Source organism: Callorhinus ursinus, unplaced genomic scaffold, assembly GCF_003265705.2.
Source record: "Callorhinus ursinus isolate GAN/ISIS: 27379988/994484 unplaced genomic scaffold, GSC_fseal_2.0 scaffold12, whole genome shotgun sequence".
Classification (NCBI taxonomy): domain Eukaryota; kingdom Metazoa; phylum Chordata; class Mammalia; order Carnivora; family Otariidae; genus Callorhinus; species Callorhinus ursinus.
This window is the reverse complement of record NW_027397074.1, coordinates 66,280,173-66,296,620: the sequence shown is the minus strand read 5'-3', so window position 1 is coordinate 66,296,620 and position 16,448 is coordinate 66,280,173. Positions and strand designations below refer to the sequence as shown.

Genomic DNA, 16,448 nt, shown 5'->3' with positions numbered 1-16,448 from the left:
ATTTGTGTTCATTTAGGCATAATACCAATGCTGGTTGAGGTGTAAAACCACATAGATACAGATAGATATCTATACATCTATATCTTTTGTGCCTTTAATACAAGCAGTAGCAAACACATTCATTGAAAACCATAGCAGAATATTCTACCTAAATGTGGAGGAGTAAAGCTAAGATCATAAAATCTCTGAGTTCAAACACCTAATAAAACTAATATCAATTAGAAACACAAGCAAAAGAAATTAATTGGCAGTAACTTAATCATACACCCCTACACCATACACTTCAAAAGTGTTAACCTGTGAAAAGCATCAATGCGGGTCACAATGGTTTGCCTTCAGATCCTTCTCCCTTTGACTGCCTCTTGTCTCCCCTGACATGTATATTTTGAGCTTGAAGTTGTTATCAGAAAAGCACAATCCCTTCTGGGAGAGATTGTCACAGACTTCCTTTACATCACTGGTCAGATGTGGCTGCATGAAGACTAGGGAAGGGTGGGGGACACAGTCCTGTGTTTGGCTTCGACATATCCTGAGCCTCTGTCTGGGACGAGGTGCATCATCTTCAGAATCAAATTGAGATTCTTTTGCTAAAGGGGTGGTTGTGTGTATCATGTATGCGACTCTGTATCTATCACACCTACTTTCTCCTAATTAAAGGAGAAGACTAAGGTGGTATGTTTATCCCTTCCCTCTTCCTACTAGAGAAAGTCAGAATGGCTGTTGCAGGGAGATGGAGAATGTTGGAGAAATAAACAACTAAGATTCAATTATAGAGACACAGAGCTTATGGTTCCACATGGAATTGGAAGAATACGCTAAACAATATATATTTCTGTGGCGAGCTGAAAATTGAACCACCGCTTGCCAAAGATATCCACATCCTAATCCTTGGACACAGATATGTCAAAAAGGAAAAGATCTTGGTAGATGTGATTAAGTTAAGAATGTTGAGATGGTATTGTATTATTCAGGTGGGCTCTAAATGCCCTAAGTCTTAAATCTTCCTAAGAGTGAGGCAGAGGGAGAACACACACACACACACACACACACACACACACACACACACACACACACACAGAAGTGAAGAAGGTATTATGACAACTGAGGCAGAAGGTGTTGTGACAACTGAGGCAGAGATGTGGGCATAAGCCAAGGTATGCTGAGAGCCACCAGAAGCTGAGAGAGGCACGGTGAACTTTGCTGACGCATTCATGAAAGCACTCTGAAATGAATCAACAGGATTTGCCCAGACACATGTAAGATATCATGTGTTATATCAGTAATGAAGAATAAAATCATTAATTTATGTTTTATAAATTATTTCCCACTTTCTATCTTAGGAAATTTACTTTCATTGTACCGAGAATATGCTTCTATATTATGACATTATGCTGATAATAAGAAAAAAATAAAAAAAAAAAACTCTTGTAAAGACAAATGCTTTCTTAGTTAAGCAGATAAGCCTTAGGCTAATAGGATGCTTAACACAGATGAATAATGCCTTGTGATCATTTGTGCAACATGGCACTTTAAAGTCACTTATTAAATGTTCATAGCCCCTTAATATATACTTTATGTCTGTAGGTTTACCCTCACTTCATGAATGAAAAAAAATTGAAAATCTCCCTCTCCCTCTGCCTGCCGCTCTGCCTACTTGTGCTCTGTCAAATAAATAAATAAATAATCTTTAGAAATAAATAAGTAAACAAATAAAAAGAAAAACATAGTAGTTCCCCTTTATCTGCAGTTTCCGTTACCCGAGGTCAACCGTGGTCCAGAAGGAAACGATCCTTCTCACATACTGTCAGCAGCAGCCTACTGCTACATCACGGCGTCTGTGGCCCTCAGCTCCCTTCTCTCGTCACATAGGCACGTTACCATCCTACATCACCACAGAAGGAGAGTGAGTGCAGTACGGTAAGATATTCAGGTATTTAGACAGAGAGACCACATGTAACTTTCAGTACAGCATATTGTAATTGTTCTATTTTGTTGTCAGTTGTTAATCTCTTACTGTGCCTAATTCATAAGTTATACTTTTTCATAGGTATGTATAGGAAAAAACATAGTATACATAGGGCTCAGTTCTGTCTGCAGTTTCAGGCATCCACTGGGGGTGTCCCTGCAGATAAGGGGGGAACTACTCTATTTTAATACAACATCACATCTATATACTTAAATAAATATGATTAATTATTCCGGCATCCCTCTGAGTGTCTAAGGATTTTTGAAAAGTGTATTGTCCACTGTCCTCTAGTATTCTCACCCATTTCCTAATTTCCAAGTACACACAAATCACTGAGTCTAAGCTTCTTACAGATACATGTGTCGGAAGGATAATGTGTTGAGGGAGCAGACAAAAGTCCAGGAAATACGGATTTCTTTCTTATGGAAAAGAATAGAAACTATAAAACTAATTTTTGTTTTGTTTGTTACATAGTTTTGAGAGTCATATTACACAGTTTGGCCACTGAATGGAATTCACCTAGAGTTGGCATCTTTATATGATACTCAGGAATGTGTATCAGCTTAGGACAGACCCTCTCATGGTTAAAATTCAGGCTTCTGTTAGAGTTTTAGAAGAGCTGAAGCTTGTTTGTAGCATTACCATTCCTCACAGTCTGTAGGGCTTTTTCCTTCATGGTGACCGATGATTATCTGCTCCTTCTCTTATTCCTTCTCCCACAAATACTCTCTCCATTCAGGATCTTTGAATTATGCATATTTATTTATGCAGAAACTATAATTTGGTGAGTTTACTCTAATTTACTGGTAACAGTCATTATGTAACCTTCTGCTATAGATCATTGACTTTAACACGCTAACAAAGACTTCAATTAAAAGAATGTAGCTCTAAGAGAGAAATCTCAGGTTTTAGTGAAGGGATTTGGAGATGGGTAAGAGATTAATGAATTTCCCTACATCCTGGGAATAAGGAACTCCTACTGGACGTGTGTACCTAAAGCCAATATCAGTCCTACAACCTGGGGCACATAAGACTGTTTTGTGATAATACAGTAAAGAAATTATTTTACTCCAAGGACATTTGTTTTATCTCATGAAAAGATATGGATCATTAAACCATGTCAAGGATTTTAAGTCTCTCAACTTCATATTATATCATTTCTTTCTTTTTTTAAATTTTATTTATTTGTCAGAGAGAGAGAGAGAGCACAAGCGGGGGGAGCGGCAGGCAGAGGGAGAAGCAGAGTCCCTGTTGAGCAGGGAGCCCAATGCAGGACTCGATCCCAGGACCCTGGGATCATGACCTGAGCCGAAGGCAGACGCTTAACTGACTGAGCCATCCAGGCACCCCAAGGACCACTATGTTTTTAATCTAGTGTATTTTGAAACAAGCAAACATATGGTCTGCCTTGACTATATATTGTTGCTTTAGCAGACTCTGCCTTTAAATGTATTTGATATCTTTAGTCCTATGCACTCCCAGTTTATGTCAAAGAATACATAGCTATAAAAGGGATTTTATATTTATATTTATGGATAAATTTATAGAATCCTATTTAGATATAAAGATAGATGACAGTATTCATCAGTTGATATTCAAAATGAGCACATACTTTCTATGTGGTCCTATAGGTTCTATTACATTGCCAATTATCTGCAAACCAGTGAAGCAGTTTGGATGTTTCTAATTATTATTCCTTGGGAATCTGTACTTTAAACTGTTCAGAGAAATGATTGCCTGACTGAAAGTCAGAAGACTTCAAGCATAAAACTGTTGAAGTGACCAAGAGTCAATGGAATATTCTAAATGGGTTTGTGTGCTGGTCCAACCATAAAGAGGACTGCGGAGGGCACTCAGCTCTTAGAAGCGGAGGGAGGCAAATGTGGAGCAAGGACAGGATTGAACTCCCCGGGGGCACTGAGTGCAGGGTAAAGGTTATGCTCTGGATCAAAATGTTTATGAAGTCAATGAGGAACCTTACTAATCCTAGTGGGAAGGAACCTAAGGATGGAAAATTAGAGACGAGAGTGAAGAATTTATGTTAAAGAGACCATTGGTGATTTTGGCAGACTGAAAGCACTTGGGTTGGAGAGAAAAACCAGAGATAGTAGACACAGAACTGTGATGTTTTTTTCTTCCATGCTTACTGAGATATAACTGACATAAGATACAACAGTGTGTAAGGGTAAGGTGTGCAACATATGATTTGATACACTTGCATATTGCAATATGATTAACACTGTAGGGTTATTTATATATTGTGATACAATAATCTCTATCACATAATTATCAAGTCTTTGGGGGGGATGAGAACACTTAAGATCTATTCTCAGCAATTTTCAAGTATACAATACAGTACTGTGAACTCTGATCACAATGCTGGGCATTGGATCCCCAAAACGTACTTATCTTCTTACTGGAAGTTTGTACCTTTTTACTAACATCTCCCTAATTCTCCCCCTGTCCCCCAAATTCTGGTAGCCACCTTTCTACCTTTCTACTCTGTTTCTATGAGTTTGGCTATTTTAGATTCCACATATAGTTTATTCTTATCTAGAAGGCACAGTCCTCTAATAGACTATATCAGAACTTCTCAGTGCAGGAGGAAAAGGAATAAAAGACTCCATGTGCATTGATAAATAATATTGAATAAAATTTCATGTGAGAACAAGCTGAGTACAGTTGATATGGAGAATATATTTGACAAGCTCAGAAATTCAGGCACTAAATGAGATGAGTAATAGAATGAGATGAGTAATAGAGAAAATGTATACATGAAATAATTATGTTGAGCAGAGCAACATTGATGATATTGGCCTCTTAGCTTCTTCTGAGCAAACATTGCCGATATGTTTTTCAGTGAGTGTGAAATGCACTAGAAGGATCTATATAAATTCCCTCACGTTACAGTGGATTTATTGTTATTAACGGTCCAAACAGGAATAGAGTTCATTTGAACTCCCATTTGCTACTGAGTGAGACAGCCAATCTATTTTAAACTATGTTATGATTGAGTGGTCACAGCTGGGAGAACAGATTAGGCATTACTTCAACGTGGAAAATAAAAAAACTCATTACCTTAATTTTCTGTTAACAGGCCTTTTGAGCCCTTTTAACCAGCACTAGGTTGTGATGGTGGTGACCAAAGGTAATGGTGGACTGGGTGAGAATTCTGACCTTTCTCAAGCGTCTAACACAGTTTTTCTGCCATAGAACTCGATCCAAAAGCTTTTAGGAGCTTGGAAGGGCAGAGATCATTTTTAACATCCAAGACTTGAAATGGAAGCATCTCCTTGGCCTTCCTGAAGACTCTAACTTTTCTTCCAGTGATCTTTGCTGCTTGAGTCTTTTGACTGTTTTAGTCATTTGCCGTGTATTCTTTTGTGAGGATTGTGCTGTGGCTCATTCAGCCTTTGAGCCCAAGTCATTTATTTTGATGCCTCATCATGTCATAACAAAAACTACAGCAAATACTTTTTTTTTTACTTTTTAAACCCCAAGTTTATTCTGCATTTTACATGCAAATGATGTAAACATATTCGAGACTGAAAAGCCCAATTCTGTCTTTTTCTTTCTTCTCTCTCTTCTGCCTCATAGGAAATGGAGAAATATTTCATGGAACAAGACTGAAGCTTAAAATATGTGCTCTTTTTGATTAAACATTCTTCCTGGTTTGACTGGAATGTATGCTACTGATCTTCAAAATAATTGAGTAAACTGAGAGATTAAGATGTGTTCTTAGTGTCATCTACACATTCTATATCTGGTCCTACACTGTAAATGTGGTTTATAGGACTCCCTGGGAGTGGTTCAAAGAGAGTAATTTTTCTTAAAAGATCACTCAGGTAAAGGAGATCAAGAAAGCTTAAGTAAAATCTTAAAGGATTTTCTTTAGAATATGGACATTAGTGTTTACCTAAGGGAAATCAGAAAGATATATCCCAATATAAGCAAATTCACTGTCCTGCTGTTTGGGTTAAGCTGAAGGTCAGCTGCATAAGCTTTGTGTATACAAAATATGTATTTCTTTTATGCAAGGCCAAATTGCATTTATGATCCTTGACCTAGATCATCAGCAGAAGAGAAAGGCTTTACTGCAAATTAAAAAAATAAAAATAGCACTTTGTTTAGCCCTTGGCTTATCAACTGTAAAACTGTTGGGTTGGTGGAGTTGAGCAGAGCATGAGCACGTGCCCAGATGTTGATATAAAAAAATGTAGACTCCAAAGTCTAAAAATGGCCCTTAGGTCTTATTAACTTCAATGACCCTAGGTAGGAGTGGTAGCTTCAGTGTTTGAAGACTATCAAAGAGACGATCAATACTGTCCCCTTGTTCTGGAGCCTTCACAGGTTTTTAGAATGGTCTTGTCAGACTCATCACATTCAGGTTCTTCAGTGCTGGTCCTCAAGGATCTCCATTAACTGTTCCCACTTGTTACCTGTGCACTTTCTCTCTCTCTCTCTCTAGACTGTCAGGCAGGCGGCAATAATGTCATTCCCTGGTACTCTGCTCATTTCTGCCTCTGTGATCTTTAATAATATCCTCCATGTCTTGAATGAATTTTCCGTTTTCTGTTCCACTAAAGAAGTCATAGTGATACTTTACTCACCTAAAAATTGGAGTTAGCGCAGCCAGCAAAACTAACAAAATGGGCCATAAATAAAACAGAGTCCTGGCAGAGCTTACATTCATTTAAGGTTGAGCTTATGACACCATGGAATTCTTCTGAACCAAAAACTGCTTTTTTTCTGTATGTAACTTATATTATTGTGTTTGAAATGTTTCCTTAGTACTTCATTGACATATATTCAAAGGTTATTTAACAAAATGAGTTTTAAAACTCATTCAACTTTAAAAAATGGTATCATTACCAGTGATAGCATCTATTAAAATTTCATCTCCATGACTGAAAGGAGATCATTAAACTTCCACAATGAACTATGATTTTCAAATATACCTGCATTTTTTTTTCAAACTGTACTCTTAAAGTCCCTCAGCAAAGAAAATAAGAGCAACACTTGGTTTTTCACATTATTATTATCATTGTGGTCTTAATGTCTTTATATTATAAAATGTATGCAATTTTAGAGTATAAGAAACCATAGAAAATAAAAATCACCTGTATTATAATACACAAGAAAAAATTGTTAAAATTGTGGTGTGTACCTCTCAGAAAAATACACAGAAATTAAGTTAAATATATGTTTCTATGGAATTATTTATATTTTATGAAATTTTATAATATGATGTCAATATGTACAGTTTCTCCAGCTTAATAATTGACAACTGCCCTTACATAATGATACACACACATTTGTAATTTAAATGACTTCCTAGTATTTCATTGTATGACTATATCACAATTAATTTAATGTATCCCCCATTTGGGGCCATTCAGTTTGGTTCTATTTTAAATAAGTTGCAAGGGGCATGTTTATAGCTTTATTCTTGTGATACTTATTTCTGTATGATATATTTCTACATGTGGAGTTGCTTGATAAATAAGTTTATGTTTTAGTAGTTTTTTGCTATATTTTTGAGAAAATATTTCCCAGAAAATGCTCTAATATACACTCCGAATAGAAGTTATCAGCATTCATTTCTCACACATTAATACTCCTCTGCCTATTAGGATGGTTTATGATCAGATCATATATATTGTCACTGCAGCATATAATCGACACAAAAATTGAGATATTTTAAAGTCCTTTTTGGTACTCAATCTCTGAGTCAGTGTGTATTTCATACATCTACCACATCTCAATTCAGGCATCAAATTTTAATTGGGAATAACTTGATTGATGTTTAGATTCAATTTGATTTACAATTAAAATATATTCACATACCCAAATTGTTCAAAACATATTGAGAAGTTTCCCAATAACTGAACTGAGAATCAATTTAAAATTTTTAATTTAGATGAAATCAAATTAAAGTGCAGTCACACTAGCCATATTTCAAGTGCTCAAGAGCAACATTCGGCCAGTGACTACAGTGCTGCAAGGCACAGGCCTAAGGTCCTTAGCACAATCAACGCGGCCCCACATGGTCCAGCCTCCCATAAATCCTGTGACCTCGTGTCTGTCATTCTCGTCCTCCAGCTTTCCCACTCTTTATGGAACACAGCAGGCATCTCAGGACCTTCCTAGTAGCTCTTCTTTCTGCCAAAATGCTCTTTCCTCAAATATCTTAATGGGTTGCTATTACTACTTTACATCTTTGCTGATACTTCCCCTTATCAGTGAAAGCTTCCACGACCATTGCCACTCCCTTCCCACTTCTCTATGATCCTTATCTGGGTTATTTTTCTCCTAATACTAATTTTCTCTGTTTATTGCCGGTCTCCCCACAGTGCAATATAAGCACTGTGAATGCAGGGCATATGCTCACTGCGTCCTCAGTACCTGGCACATAGCAGATGTTCAAATAAGTCCTCATTATTAACAGGTCTTGGGTGCAGGGCTCTGTGCATGTGCCTCAATGCACCACTACTACTTTCTTCTCCCTGTCTTCCTTTTCTTTTTCCTTTACTTTTCATTATGATCATCCATCTTAAGAGGCACTTTCCCCTACCATATCTCTTACCATGTACCCTATTAGCTCTCCTACAAAACCTTAAGTTTTATTGATAGGTCAGTGGGTGAGAAATACCTTCACCTCAAATATGGGTTATACCAGCCTCAGACATTCACATAAATATGCTTAGGAATTAAAAGCTCTTGGTGATGGGTTGTTCAGAACAAGGCTTACAAAACAGTATGGCCCACAGGTTAAGTTCCATCATATAAATGAGGACATGTGATTCAAGACAATTAATTATCCCTCATTTCTTCTGTTAGACAAAAATCAGTTATTCCCAAAATAGAGCTTATCTATGATTCTGGAATAGATAGTAATTACAACCTCATTCATATATGTATTTTAGCAATGTTTGCATAATGAGTACTTGGCTCTGAAGAGATCATATAAACTTAGAAAATTATATCAACAGTATTAAAATAAGGATCAAATCATCAATGGCTCTATCAGTCATTTGTCAATCAAAAACTTAGATCATATTTATAAATATTTAGTATAAACACTGGTAATTTAATATAATGCAAATTTTTAATTATAATAAAGTCATAACTACAAAAGAGCTATCATCATTTTCCAAGAGCTCTTTTCTGTTTTACTGTATCTAATACAATCCTCTTTCTAATGTGTTTCCATGGATAATGCAGAAATTAATAGTTTTATTTTTTTAATTTTTATTATTATATTTTTTAAGATTTTATTTATTTATTTGACAGAGAGAGAGAGAGAGAGAGAGCACAAAGTGGGGGGGTGGCAGGCAGAGGGAGAAGGAGAAGCAGGCTTCCTGCTGAACAGAGAGCCCCATGTGGAGCTCGATCCCAGGACCCTGGGATCATGACCTGAGCTGAAGGCAGATGCTTAACTGACTGAGCCACCCAGGTGCCCCAATAAACTAGTTTTAATGAATGAAACACAGTTAAAAAATATTTGTCATCCTAAGAGAAGTTTATATATCAGTACCTTTTGTGATATTGCATAATTACTGTCCTAGGAGATAATCTTCTCATTTGTCCATTTTCTTAATAGAATCTGCAGTGAGTGCACCAAGTTCTCACTAGGCTAATGTCTTCCTATGGCTACCACTGTCTTTGTTATTTCAGGATGAGTTTCTCTAATGCTTTCTAATTAAATCTCTATTTGAAGACTCTCAAGGGAGTCAGGTCGTAAAGCTGCTCATTTGTAGTGAAATGGAGCATACGGAATGTGTAATGTCGGTCTTGGTGTCCCTGGAAGCTCAATATCTGCTACGGGTTTGAATTCAAGATCCAGCTAAATTCCATTTTAACATAGCTCATGAGTAACCAGATTAAACAGAAAATTAAAATTGCATAGGGATTGGTACCTTGCATTACATTTCTTAGCATTGCCCGGTTGGTTTCCAATGTGTCCTTCCTACATGTCTCTGCGTGCTGAGCTTCTACTATAGTAACCCTTCAAGACCCAGGCAATTTCCATTTTTTTTCTGGGAAACTTTCTCTAATTTTCACAGGCAGTTAAGCTTCTTCCTCTGAGATATCACTGCCCTTTGCTCATAGCTCTATGTCCAGCATTTTAGACACTTGTCATAACCTACTTGCCAGTTTCCACCAGCTACAATTCTCTCCTCCACCCCCTAGGAGTCCTTCGACAGTGGATTCACTCCCTTCTTTGTCACCCAATCAGTCGCCAAGTCCTGGCATTCTGTCTTTGATACATGCGGTAAATAGAATAATGTCCCCCTACGGATGCCCACGTCCTAACCCTACTATTTGTATATACCCTGTGTAACCCTTTGTGCTTCTTGTTCTTCGTTTGTAAACTGGGGGTTATAGAAGCAGTAACTACTTACAAGGATTGTTGGGAGGGCGGAATGAAAGACATATGTGTATCAGTGCCTGGTAGGAAGTTAAGTTCTCAAAAATGCAATGACTAAGTAGTTCTTCACCTGCATTTCCTCATTTGAGACTTACCAAACTCTATGAGGTAAGTATTAACATTATGCCCAATTGCAAACAAGGCCACTGAGGTTGAGAGAAGATAAGTAACTGTGTGAAATGAGGGTCAGAGCTTAGAATCACAGCAATCTGGCCCCCGGATGTGTTGCTGTACATTATTTATTTGAATGACATGTTACTCTTAATCAAATGAGAAATGATTTTTTTTTAATTTGAGGTTAATTTTCCATATCAGACTGCTAAATCTTTATATATCTAACAAACTGAGATCTCTTAAATAACTGACGGGATTTGGAGGAAGGGGAAGGAGAGATGTAAAGTTCCCAGCATAATAATGACAGGTGTTCACATTTTTTTTTATTATGTTATGTTAATCACCTTACATTACATCATTAGTTTTTGATGTACTGTTCCATGATTCACTGTTTGCGTATAACACCTAGTGCTCCACGCAGAATGTGCCCTCTTTAATACCCATCACCAGGCTAACCCATCCCCCACCTCCCTCCCCTCTAGAACCCTCAGTTTGTTTCTCAGAGTCTATCATCTCTCATGGTTTGTCTTCCCCTCCGATTTCCCCCCCTTCATTTTTCCCTTCCTGCTATCGTCTTCTTCTTCTTCTTTTTTTTTTAAGGAGCGTTAGATTGAGAGCAAAAACATTCTCTCAAATGTGGACTCAAAGTGACATATGATAAGGGTGAGTCTGATATTCACCCTTGAGCCTTTCTTGGATTTATAGCATGAAACAATCACTCACATTAAGAAGGCAGTGGTTTATATGGTAAGTACCAAGAACCAAGTAACGTATTTATTTTAGTTATTTATTTATTTTAGATTTTATTTATTTATTTGACAGAGAGAGACACAGCGAGAGAGGGAACACAAGCAGGGGGAGTGGCAGAGGGAGAAGCAGGCCTCCTGCTGAGTAGAGAGCCTGATGCGGGGCTCCATCCCAGGACCCCAGGATCACGACCCCAGCTGAAGGCAGATGCCTAACAACTGAGCCACCCAGGCGCCCCTCAGAAAAATAAATAAAATCTTAAAAAAATAAATAAAATCTTAAAAAAATCTTTAAAAAAAAGAGTAGCTGGACTTTAAAGCAAGAAACTGAAATTAAATAAAATTATTCCAAGAAAAAAAAAAGATGAGTTGCCTAAGTACCTTGGGTCTATTATTTCTCAGAATTTGAATTTGTTCTTAATGAGCACAATTTACTCTACTTATGAACTTTCATTTGGACACATTTACGCAAAATGTTCCATACTTATAATTAATGAAGGTGAATGTGAGACTCAGTAGGTCTCTGCCTCTTACTGATCTCTTCCTTCTCTCCCATCTCCAGAGGGAATAACTATTCTGACTTACGGTGTTTATACTTTTATTACAAAGGTTGAAAATATATTTTTTTAAGATTCTAAAATGTAATATATAGGGCCCTACTACAGTCTGAATTGTGTCCCACTGTCCCCCACACTCCCAGTTCATATGTTGAAACTCTAATCCCCAATGAGATGGTATTTAGAGGTGGGGCCTTTAGGAGGTAAGGAAGCTTAGATGAGTTCAAGAGGGTGGGGCCCTCACCATGGGGTTAGTGCCCTTATAAAAAAAGACCCCAGAGAGCTCACTTCTGCTCTTTCTTTCTCTACCACATGAAGACACGGTGAAAAGACGCTGTCTGCAAGTCAGGAAGAGGGTTCTCACCAAGAACAGAACCTGCCAGCACCTCCATCTTGGGGGGGTCCAGCCTCCAGAACTGTGTGAAATAACTGTCTGTTTTTGAAGCCACTCAGTCTGTGGTGTTTTGTTATGACAGCCCTAATAGACTGAGACAGGCACCAGACTGCATTCTTCGGCAAGTTGCCTGAAAGACTGCTTGTCTGAGAGATTAACCCATGATTATATTCTCTACTCTTGTTCATTCATTTTTCACTCTGATACAATACTCCATTAGATTCATTCATCTGTTTATTCATCTGTTTTCTCATTTACGTAGTTCCTATTATTTTCATATAAAACTCAGTGCTGTTTTGAACAATCTTGTGCATCTTTTTGTGGACAAATGACAATTTCATCAGTGCATAGTTGGTGGTGGAATTTCTAGTTGTAGTGTGCATGTATGTTCAACTCTACTAGGTCTTTGCCAAATTGTACCACAAAGTTAAAAGTTTTTCACATCTATGTCAACACTTAGCACTGTCAAGTTTTAAAAATTGCCAATCTATTAATGTGAGACAATATTTTTTTACTTTGATTTGCATTTAATTTTCACTAACATAGCTGCTAAATATTTCATGTGTTTTTTAGTTAAATCATTTAGGTTTTCACATCTTTGAATTTCCCATTGGCTTCTTTGTCTAACTTTCTATTCAATTATTTGTCATTGTCTTGATGATTGATATCTTGGGAGGGGACTGCATTCTTTACTTTAAAAATATCTCCAATCAATTTTAACTCATTAAATCTCCACAAGAAGAATTTTTGCTACTCTATCAGTGGTATTTAGCCTCCTACATACAAATCTGTGTCTCCAAGACAGTTTTATTTCTTTTTAAAAAGCTTAAAATGTTTCTCACATATTAGGGGAAAACTTATTTACCAGGAAGAGAAAAATTGTTATTTTACAATACAAGTGAAAAACACCAAAGAGAATTTGGCATCATAATTTTGATAAACTCCAGAATTTCAGTACTCAAAGATTTTAGAAAACATACTGACTCCAGTCACTCCTGAAGTGACATATAACAACACTGAGACTACTTTAATTTCTCCTATGTTCACACATAGACACTACTATAGCTCATTAAACATGAACCTTCCCTTTCATATATAGATTAATATGATATATGAAACTATTTTTTTGAAACAAGGTTACTAGTACCAATGTAGAGTGGAACACAAATGTTACTAATGAAAGAACCAACAATTCCTTTTTCACTTTTTGACAATATTTTAAAGACTCTTATGGGCGCCTGGGTGGCTCAGTTGGTTAAGCGACTGCCTTCGGCTCAGGTCATGATCCTGGAGTCCCGGGATCGAGTCCCACATCGGGCTCCCTGCTCAGCAGGGAGTCTGCTTCTCCCTCTGACCCTCTTCCCTCTCATGCTCTCTGTCTCTCATTCTCTCTCTCTCAAATAAATGAAAAAAAAATTTAAAAAAATAAAAAAAAAAGACTTATGCATAGGCTAACACATAGCCTATTTTTCTTTCATGAGAGTCTGGAAGGAGTAACACTAATAAAATTAGGGGATCCTCCCTCCCCACTTTTTGTTTCTCCCTTGTGGCTGGTTGTAATGCAGGTTTCCCTTCAGGCTCTGTGGAATTGCTGACATAAAAATACAAGGAGGCTCTAGCAGCAGGAACAGGTCAATGAGGCAACCCCCGCTCTCCTTGCCTTGTATGGTGGCCACAGTCTAGTGCTCATTCTCCACTGACTTCTCCTCCACAAGGGCCCTGGAGTGTTTCTAAGCCACATTTATTATTCATCAATACGAGGGTTCACAGTCCCCGACTGGAATGAAACCAATCTACATGTATCTTTCTTTTACAATTTGCAAAGAGGTTTGATTTTATCCTTTAAAAAAATGTAGGTTTTGTAATGATAATAATTTACATGATTCAAAATTCAAAAGGTACAAAAGAGAGCACAAGAGAAATTCTCCCTCTCACTTCTATGTCATCCCTCTTCTTCAGGAAACCTGTATTAATGGTTTTTCATGTAATTAGCACTATTCTTAATGTTTTGTCATATATATAATCTTTTCATTTTTAAAGCAAAATTAGCATTATATTCACATGGATATGTTTTGTGGTAGGCAGGATAATGACCCGCAAAGATGTCCATCCCTAATCCTTGGAACCTGTGCCTTGGTGAACTTACATGGAAAAAGGGGCATTACAGATGTGATTACAGGTATGTACCTTGAGGTGGGGAGATTGTTTGGATTATCCAGATGGGTCCAGTCTGATCACTTGAACACTTAAAAGCAGAGAACCTTTCCCAGTTGTGGTCAGAGAGAGGAGTGCCCACAGAGGAAGATCCAGAGTGATGTGATCTTGCTGCCTTTCAAGATGAAGGAAGGGACCCATGAGCCAAGGAATGTAGGTGACCTCTAGAAGTTGGCAAAAGGAAGGAAACACATTCTCTCTGGGGCCTCCAGGAAGGAATACAACCCTGACAATACTCCGAGTTACCCGGGCAAGACCCATGCCCACCATCTGACTTACAGAACTGTAAGATAATATATTTGTTTTGTTTTAAACCTCTAGGTTTAAATTTGTTTTGTTTTAAACCTTTAGGTTTGTATTCATTTGTTACAGCAGCAGCAATAGAAAGCTACCATAACACATTTACCTTTTTTTCTCATTTTTAAAAACTAAAGTCATTCCATATCAGTACATAGAGAGCTTACTCAGCTTTAGATTTTTTTTTCACAGCTGCATAATAATCCATCATATCACTGAACCATCATCACACGAATGGAAGGCTAGTGAAGTCTTTTATCCTGATATTTCAAATAGGACTGCAGTGGCATATCCTTGTATAAGTGCCTGTTCTTACACATATCAGTTAATAAAGAAAGCAAATCTTAAGAAATGGAATTAACCAATGGTAATGTGCATTTTCCACTTTGATTATTATTTCCAAATTAGAGTTCCTAGAGGTTGTTTCTATCTATCTGTTTATTTATTTATTTATTTTAAAGATTTTATTTATTTGAGAGATAGAGAGTACATGTGTGTATGGGGGGAGGGCAGAGGGAGAAGCAGACTCCCCTCTGAGCAGGCAGCCCGTCAGGGGACTGAATCTTAGGACCGGGGGATCATGACCTGGGCTGAAGTCAGATGGCCAACTGACTGAGCCACCCAGGCACCTGAGGTTGTTTCAATTTATAGTCTATACCTGGAAGTCCTGTTTCAACATACCTTTGCGAATTCAGTATGTTATTTGAATATCTTGATCTACTTGATAGCAGATAAATAGAAACATAGTTTAAATTCACATATCTTAGGGCACCTGGGTGGCATTTTTGGTTGAGCATCTGACTCTTGTTTTCAGCTCAGGTCATGATCTCAGAGTGGTGAGACAGAGCCCTGAGTTTGGCTCCATGGAGAGTCTCCTTGGAATTCTCTCTTTCTCCCTCTGCCCCTTGCCCCAGTTGGGTGCGCTTGCATGCTCTCTCTCTTTCTCAGATAAATAAACCTTTAAAAAAATTCACATATCTCTTAGAGTGAGGTAAGGTGAGAATCTTTTCATATGTTTAAAAATTATTTGTATTTCCCATTCTGTGAATCTTTCTCCTTCCTTCTTTCTTTTTACCTTTTTCTGCTGGGTTGATGGACATTTTCTTATTGATATGGCAATGCTTTATATCTTCTAAAGAAACAAATTCTTTTTCTTTTGGTTTTGTTCTTAGAAGCTTGATCAATGCAGATTTTTTTTAAATGTATGTCATTAAATTTATCAATGTTATTTTTTGGGATTTGGAGTTTTATTTCATACTTATAAAGAATTTTCACCACTATAATTTTTTTTACATTTCCATGGATTATTTAGTATTTTTATAAATTCAAAATTGGTATCATTGATCTATTTTCTTATGCTGCAAATTATGAAAAAACTTTACTTTTACTTTCTTCCAGAAGGCTGCCTAGTTGTTCTAACACCATTTATTGAATTCTACACATCTGCTTTTAATATGCTTCTTAAAAAACAATTTCTTTTAAATCAAAGTTTTCAGATGTAAAAATGGACATATTGCATAGGCCTAAACGATTTTAGCCTCAATTTTTATTACTTGCATTAATACTTATTAAGTTCTTATAAAGGACTAATATATTTTCTGCATTTTTATGAATGGATAGATAATTTAACATATCTTGAAAGAGATGCAGTAGACGCCAAGTGGGTTGACTGTTGAGCTCACAGCAGTTTATCAAGGGCCCATATCTGTCCTATAGATCTTTCTTTGGG

The 16,448-nt window shown here is 37.1% G+C and overlaps 1 long non-coding RNA gene across 1 annotated transcript; it reads left to right on the top strand.

Annotated features, from left to right (window-relative positions):
* Window positions 1–1,153: 1,153 nt before the first annotated feature.
* LOC112818637 (uncharacterized) lies at window positions 1,154–15,024 on the top strand. Its single transcript, XR_003206636.2, has 4 exons — window positions 1,154–1,256; window positions 1,748–1,917; window positions 14,290–14,387; window positions 14,912–15,024. It is a non-coding gene; the product is annotated as an uncharacterized lncRNA (long non-coding RNA).
* The last annotated feature ends 1,424 nt before the right edge of the window (window positions 15,025–16,448 follow it).